Source organism: Eschrichtius robustus, chromosome 11 (assembly GCF_028021215.1).
Source record: "Eschrichtius robustus isolate mEscRob2 chromosome 11, mEscRob2.pri, whole genome shotgun sequence".
Classification (NCBI taxonomy): Eukaryota; Metazoa; Chordata; class Mammalia; order Artiodactyla; family Eschrichtiidae; genus Eschrichtius; species Eschrichtius robustus.
The window spans coordinates 16331154-16338609 of record NC_090834.1 but is presented as its reverse complement, the minus strand read 5'-3'; the positions used below and the strand labels follow the sequence as shown (position 1 = coordinate 16338609).

Below are 7456 nucleotides of genomic sequence, written 5' to 3'. Positions count from 1 at the left end.
TTTTCTGGGAAACTGCCAAGTATTTGGGGGAGGTAGTGTGGACAGAAATGACCACAGTGCTAGAGGGAATGTTTAAAGAGTCCAACAACCATCCAACACGATTTATTGAGCATCTGTCATGTTACAAGAATGATGCAAGTCACACAAAGAGATGGACTCTGGCTGGGTGAGCCCCTCCAGGAAGCCAGCTTCCAAGGACAGGGCAACCACCCTGCAGGTCAGTTCCACAATGTTTGCCTATCTTTATGGAGTTTATCCCAGTCTGTCTAATGGGTATCATGGCGATTTGGGTAAAGGATCTACTCCCCTACTGGACCACAGATGCCTTAAGGGCAAGAGGGGTCCAGACATGTTCTGCATTTGTTTGTTGAATTAAATTAAATTAAAACAGGGTTCATGCCCTGTTTTTTATTATCTCTTTAGGTGGTAGAGAGCAAAGGTAAATAGGAGTAGAACAGTGAACACACACAATGCTCCTGAAGAATTCTCCTCTATTAAACGCACACACACACGCTCATGCTCATATACACACATGCACATATGTGCATATTCATGCACGCACACACGTCACATTCAGAGGAGACTCTTGGCTCCCTGCCGCTTGCTTGAAAACCCAGGCTTCAAGAGACAATTAAATATTTATATCTTTACATCTCAGTGTCTTCTTTTCAAATCCAAACAGCCCCAACAGGAGCCATCACTGGCACTTATTTAACTCCTTAAAAACATCCACGAGGGGTTTTATCCTTTTACAATTATGTTGTTAAGAGCAGAGAAGATGCAACAGGCTTTAGGGTGGGAATGAGCTTACTCCCCAGAAACAAGGTCGTGGGAGCCCCAACTCACTCTCTTAGACTCAGTCTAGGATCCAGCGCTCCTGGATCTGGGGCCCAGCCGCCCAGCCCATACCCTCACCCATGGTCCGCAAAGGACAAAGGGATGCTCTCTTGCCAGCTTTCCCCAACAGGCACTTGAGTGCCCTGCAATCAGGGCTTGGCAGATTATGCAAATTGCCTGTGCATAATAATGTCCTCACTGAGTAGATTAACCCAGAGTGGGGTACCGGACAGGAGCTAGCAGGTACTGGCTGCCAGGCCCTTAGCTCTCTGCCCCAGCCCCAAGCATGGTGACAGTGCTTCTAGACCAGGCTGCCGATGGCCTCACTACACTACCTTCCCCACCTGCCACCGGGCCTCTATCATGTGCGCACTCTTACCTCTTCTCCCTCAGTCTGTGCCTAACCGCCTACCCTGTGGGATCTCCAATGTCAGGGCCGAGAGGAAAGGGAACAAAGCCCTTTCCCAGGAGTTGCTTGAGCTAAGGGTAGGTAAAGGAGCTTTCAAATGGGCCGAATCTTACCACCTTGAGTCACTGACATATGCATTTATGTCTAATTCCCCATCTGTGTGCAGGACTTATGTCCCTGAACTCTCCATAAAACCCATTCTAGGGCCTGCAACACAATAAGTACTCACCAAATGAATGTTTCCCGGATAGAATTGAATTCCAAAATCACAGGGCTGGGAAAACATCTTCAAAATGATTCAAGCAGTCAACAGACATATTCTGATTATGACTCATCTGCCAGGCACTGTGTGAACGCTGGCATAGGGATTTTAACCTTGCTGCTACGAGTTCCTTGAAATTATAAGCAAATTATATGCTCATACGTTTTTCTGTAGGGAGAGGGCCCATGGTTTTCACCAGCTTCTTCATGGGGTCCTGACCCCTCCCTAAAACAAATGTTAACCACTGCCTGTCCGCGGGAAGGACAGACATGAAAACCAACAATCACAACAGTGTGATAAGCCTGGGACCAAGATGAGCACAAGATGGTATGAGGGCACAGAAGAGGGTCCAACCTGCAGAGGACAGAGCCCTGAAATCAGCATCACTCCCTTCTAAGGTAGATATTCCAAGTCCCATTTCACTAGTTGGGAAAATGAGTCTCAGAGAGTTTAGGCTACCTGACCGAAGTCACACATCAGTAGAACCAAAAGTGACTCGAAGCTCAGTATTGAGCTTGCTCCCTGCAGCTGCCTTGGCATTTGAGATCCCAGCTTCGAGACCCCTCATGCTCTCCCAGGGTTCAGGGGGCAGAGGAATGGAACCCCTGCAATGACTGTCTGAATTCTGATCAGCCATGGAGCAGGCTTGGCGGCTAGGCCTCCGGGTCCCCGGTGTGCACATCTTTGCATGCTTCAGCGGACTTTGTGGAGTCTATTTACCACATCTAAGACCAATTTCCTTCCCTTCGGTTGCTTTGAAGATAATTTAAGGTACTTGCATTGTCTGCCTGGGAATGTAAAAAGCTAGCTAATGCCGAAATCGATGCTTCCTGCTTGATGCTGTGCCTCCGCCCACCTGCCCTGAGCAGCGGCTGGCTCACCACACAGCCTTCAATGACGGCTTCAGCAGATCTTCCCGGCCGGCTACTCTGTTCATCAGAAAGTGGCTGGGGGCTGGTGGGGGGGGTGCCTCAGGATAATGGCAAGCAGATTGGGTTGTTAAGCCCGAATGAAATATTTAGTAGCACCACTGGCAGGATTTGGCTGGTCGGGAACAGTACTTCAGCCCTGCTTGGGGAAGGGGGGGGGGGTGGGGAGGGTGCCCAACATGGGCTCCCCAAGCTAGGGGTGCAGATTAGCCTGTTCCAGCCCGCAGTGAGGGAGCAGGGAGCAGCACCAGATCAGGCTGAGAAAATGCTGCAGAGAGGAGGGAGGAGAAGACCAACCCGGACATGACCTCCCAGCTGGCTCTGTTCCCAGGGCAGGCTGGAACCACTTAGGAGGGCAGGTTGCTCTGCCAAACCTGCACCTGCAGCCCCCAGAGGGCATGAAACAGGGGTGCTCATCACCAAGGAGAGAGCTCCCATTGTCTGCGTATCTCCACACCTCTTCTAGGTGCCGATGCTCTGCTCTGGAGCTGAGCTTTTCGTAGAAAGTTTAACCGGGACTTAGAGGGCTAGCTGAAGGGTGGGGTTGGAGAGGTAAGAATAGAAAAGATGGCATTTTCCACGTTCTTCCTTCCTAAACTACTCTGGGAACAGAGTACTCTAGTCCTATGTACTTTGTATTATACTATCCTGACTTCCTCACTGCTAAAATCATGGAATCTCAGCCTTAGATGGGACTTAGCAGATCACATGTTCATTCAACAGTTATTGAGCTACTTACCTACTATGATCAAGTATAGTATATACCATGCCCTTCACCCATCCCACATTCAATATTTTAATCCCCTTTATAGCACCCCATCCCAAATTGGCCAATACTAGAATGACTTCATGGATGGGGAATGAGTTATTTCCTACTGATCCTCATTCCAGCAATCTTTATTAGGAATAATTCCCTTTATTCAAACCAAAATCTGTACCCCTTCAGCTTTTATTTATACCCTTGGCCCTTGTTCCCCTGACCCATTCCCTACCCCCCCCCCACCCTCCCCAACATTGCCAAAGCCACAGTAGCATCCTTCAGGTATCTGAAAACATCTCCAGGCTTCTTCCAAGTCAGCAGTATGACCAAAATCTAATTATAATCTGAGGAACCAGGTGGGCTGTGGCAGTGCTAAATCTTTTGGATGTCAAATAAATCTTTCCATAGCTTTTCTCCCTCACGTTTATTTGATTCCTTTTCTACTTAATCTCCAGGTCTACCGCAAAGTGGCAGTCACAAAACTCCTTCATAAAAGCAGGTTACAAAATTTCTGCTCTTGTCTGGGGCAGACTGGCTTGTATCAAACAAATTCTTCTGCTAATAAAAACTTTAAAAATCAAAATCAAAAAACAACTCTTTAAAAATCAACAGAGAGCTGCCAAGGCATCCAGGACCTATGAGCCAAAATTAAAAAAAGAAGGGAAATGAACTGAGAGGCACCCTACATTCATGATTGCTTTTCCCTGATTCATATTTAGTATCTCAGAGGCTGAAAAGACAAGCAGAGACTAAGAAGATGAACATAAAGTAGTAGCTAAGACACAATGAAGCCAAGCAGTCTCATGAAGCTGAGGAGACATATACTGGAGCTCAGAGCTACCAACCAAGGCATTTAGGATATAAAGGTTGAGATCCTGGAGACAAGAGAAGACCAAAGAAGTGAGCCCAATATTTAATGGCACTTTCCCTCAAGGCATGTGTGATCCATAAGCAGCAACCCAGGGGATGAAAAACCTAACTAAAAACTGGCTACAAGGCTGGGAAATTTTAAAAGGCTGTTAGGTCTGGGTCCTTGCTGCCAAGATGCCAGAAGGGCTGGGTGTGTTGTGCCCCCTTCCTAAGAGGATCTTCATCCTGGTGTATAGACCAAGAAAAGAAGTAATAATGGTCATGCCAAAAAGGCTATGGCCACATGTAGCCTATATGCTGCACTAACTGCACCCAGCGTGTGCCCAAGGACAAGGCCATTAAGAAGTTCATCATTCAAAATATAGTACAGGCCACAGTCATCATGGACATTTCCAGGGCGAGTGTCTTTGACACACTTGTGCTTTCTCTATGTGAAACTGCATTACTGCATGAGTCATGCCATTCACAGCAAGGTAGTCAGGAATCATTCTCACAAAGCCCAGAAAATCCACACACCTTCACCTAATTTAGACCTAATTGTGCTGCCCCGTGACCTCTGCCAAAGCCCATGTAAGGAGCTGGGTCCTTAAGGACTGAAGAAAAACTTGTCCTCTGGAAAAAAAACCGACTGGAAGTTATGCTTTTAAAAAAGAGACTTTAATAGTCTCACAGTCCTAGGAAGACAAAAATGAAAGGCCACAACCAAGGAGGAGAAAGCCTGGTACACATTCCAGGATTTCATTTGGGGTCCATGAAGCGCTAAACCAAAAGAATAAATGTGAAGAGGGCATATACCAACCTTCACAGAGACTGGAACTCAGCTTCAAATACAGGTGCTCTTCCTCTACTATAGTTGACTAAGCAAATCTTAACTGGAAGAAGATATCATCTAGAGATTACAAATTTCATAAAAATGTCTGGCATTCAATAAAAACTGACTAGGCATGCAAGGACACAGAATGAAATAACTAAGAATGAAAATAAAGGTCAGATCATAGCTTCACAGCTGAACCAAATGTTAGTATTTTCAGACACAGACTTTAATGTCACTATGACGAATATCTTCAAGAAAATAGATCAAAATGGGAAATTTCAGTAAAAAAGAAAAAAAAACACTCTGGAATCTTTAAAAAGAACCAAAATTCAAGAACTAAAAATATATAACACCTAGAATCAATAATTTGGGTTTAATAAGAGACTAGACACTGCTGAAGGAAAGAATAGGTTGGAATGGCAGGTTGGAAGACAATAACCAGACTGATAAAAAGAGAAAATATTTCTAAAAGATGGAAATGCAGTAAAGAGTACAAGACATATGGGACATGGTGAAAAGATCTAACATGTGAAACTGGAGTACCAGAAAAAAAAAAAAAGAGAAAAAATTTAGCATAAACAATATTTGAAAAATAGTGACTGTGAATTTTCTGAAATTCACATTCTTCTAAACTGAAGAAAGACGTTAAGCCACAGATTTTCAGAGAACCTCAAGTGGGATAAATGTGTAGGCATATCATGGCAAAATTATTGAAAACCCAACACCAAGAGAAACATTTAAAGCAACCAGAGAAGAGACCCACACTACTTTCAAATGAGTAACAATAAAACATAGATAACTTCTTAATAGAAATGATAAAAGTAGTAAAAGTAATGATTTCAATTTATTGTAATAAACCAAAGATGCATATTATAATATCAGGAGTAGCCAATTAAAAAAAATGGCAAAAGACTATACAACTAACACGATAATAGAAATAATAAAACATACTGAATTAACTCAAAGAAGAAAATAAAGGAGGACAAAATAAAGCATTACAAATAAGAAAATACACACTATAATGTGTTTAAGCCCAAATATATCAGTAATTACATAAAAGGATAAATACACTAAATTCTTCTATTGAAAACAAAATTTGTCAGACAAGTTTTTAATTTGTCAGATAAGTTTTTAATACCAATTATTTATTTATGTTATTCAGAAGACAAATATAAGGTTTCTAGATTGGGGCAGACTGTTACTACTTACAGTAACAACTGCATTGGTTCCCCATGGCCAATTTTCCCCCTTAAGGGTGGTATAATGAGAGCCAGATGGTTAGGACTGTACATGCAAAGGGTACACAGAGGAGAGGAATTCAAAAATTATGAATCTGAGAGTTTATATAGGAACAGCCATAAGGCTCCCCTCCCGCCTTCGTCCTGAGAGAGGGAGAGGAACCTTTCTAATGCAAACTATTTTCTCAGGGAAGAGATATGACCAAGTCTCTACTCTGGAATTCAAGTACTTGGCTCTGGGGTTGATATATTTACTTACCCTTTGAATGGGAACAGATGGCTCCATTATAAAGAATAAAAGCAGCTCCAGGTTTATCACCCTTAGAATGTGAGGAGCAAATGTGACTGGGGGAAAGAGACATTCTTTCTTTGCTTAGAAAGACTTAAAAAACTTTAACCAGGCAGAAACATGAAAATATTCATATTGCTTTCCAACAACTATGATGAAGGAAAACAACTATATGCTGCTTATAAGCAATGCATCTTAAGTATAAGACCAAAGAAAGGGTAAAAGAATAGAAAAAGATATACCATGCTAACACTAACCAAAGGAAAGCTAGTATGGCTATATTTATATCAGACAAAGTAGACTTTTAAGGCAAGAAGAATTACCAGAGATAAAGAAAGACATTTCCTCATGGCAAAAAGATCAATCTACCAGGAAGACATAAAAATTCTTTATATGTATGTACCTCATAACATGACTTCAAAATGTAAAAAGCAAAATTTGGAGAAAGGAGAAATAAAGAATTTCTTACGTTTTTCTCAATAACTAGTAGAATGAGTACACAAAAATATAAAGGATATGATTTGAAATACACACTTAATAAACCTAAACTAATTAAAACTGTATTAAACTAATTAAAAATACACAAAAACAATACACTCAATATCCTTTTGGAGTAACAGGTAACAGATATACCTTCACACCTAAAATAACCAAAAAACTTGAACAAAATTTATAAAACAATGATTCTTAAGGCTTTGGACATCAGGATACAAAGAAGAATGATCCTTGAGAGATGGGAAGTAAGGGAGGAGTGAGCCCTGTTACTGCTCCAACTTACTGCCTGCAGAAAGTTTTCAGGCTCTGGTACAAGGAGGAGAAACCCAAGTGGAACTCAGTGGTCTCCTTGAATTGAGGAAATAAATTCAAGAGTCCGGGGAGTCCAAGGTGACCAGAGTTCACTCATACCACAGCTCAATAATTCTCTCTTATTATTTTTCAGTCTTTATTTTTATGTTTCTTTTTGAATACTTTCCACTGCTTTGTCTTCAAATGTACTAATTTTTTCCTGTACAATGTCTAGATTACCATGATCCCATTTAGTATCTTT

The 7456-nt window shown here is 42.2% G+C and overlaps 1 pseudogene; it reads left to right on the top strand.

The window, feature by feature from the left end:
• The first annotated feature begins 278 nt into the window (after positions 1 to 278).
• LOC137772132 (small ribosomal subunit protein eS26-like) lies at positions 279 to 4641 on the top strand (annotated as a pseudogene).
• Positions 4642 to 7456: the final 2815 nt, after the last annotated feature.